Source organism: Rhincodon typus, unplaced genomic scaffold (genome assembly GCF_021869965.1).
Source record: "Rhincodon typus isolate 14 unplaced genomic scaffold, sRhiTyp1.1 hic_rhity00000157, whole genome shotgun sequence".
NCBI lineage: Eukaryota > Metazoa > Chordata > Chondrichthyes > Orectolobiformes > Rhincodontidae > Rhincodon > Rhincodon typus.
This window is the reverse complement of record NW_025965795.1, coordinates 29,987-30,560: the sequence shown is the minus strand read 5'-3', so window position 1 is coordinate 30,560 and position 574 is coordinate 29,987. Positions and strand designations below refer to the sequence as shown.

General features: G+C 41.8%; 1 protein-coding gene across 1 annotated transcript in view; it reads left to right on the top strand.

Moving 5' to 3' along the window:
* LOC125488288 (tumor necrosis factor-like) overlaps positions 1-574 on the top strand; it is a 10,639-nt gene that overhangs the window by 7,600 nt on the left and 2,465 nt on the right. The gene's annotated exons all lie outside the window — the stretch shown is intronic.

Genomic DNA, 574 nt, shown 5'->3' with positions numbered 1-574 from the left:
CCTGGATGCTACAGGCAATTTAGCATGGCCAATCCACCTACCCTGCACATCCCTGGATACTACAGGCAATTTAGCATGGTCAATCCACCTAGCCTACACATCTTTAAGAAGGGAAGCCTCAGTCTGCAAATACCAGTTCCACATGAAGATAACTTGAGCTAAACTATTGAACATAACAAGCCATTTTGGCTGAAAAAGGTGATTCATCAGCACCTTCCCTGATTAAAAGGGAGATGGGTTGTAAATCCATGTCAGAGGTAGCCACAATCTGAGAACACATTCTTAAAGTTCTGCAAAGAGGCTTTGAAAATCCAAGTTTTTCAGTTCTTAGAGTGTATTTGGAAATTCATTGCCGCCATTTCCAATGAGTTAAATTAATAGATGGGAAATGATAGCACAGGGGTCGGGGGGAAGGGGTGGTGAAATTGTGAATTTGGGGGGCAGGCAGTTGACATAGATCCTCCCAAAATTAGCTCTCTGCCTGAGCCTAGTTTAATGAAACGAAATATTCCTGGCCAGTAAGTAAGATGAAGAACTTTCCACAGTGACAAATCAATAGACGTTATATTGAAAA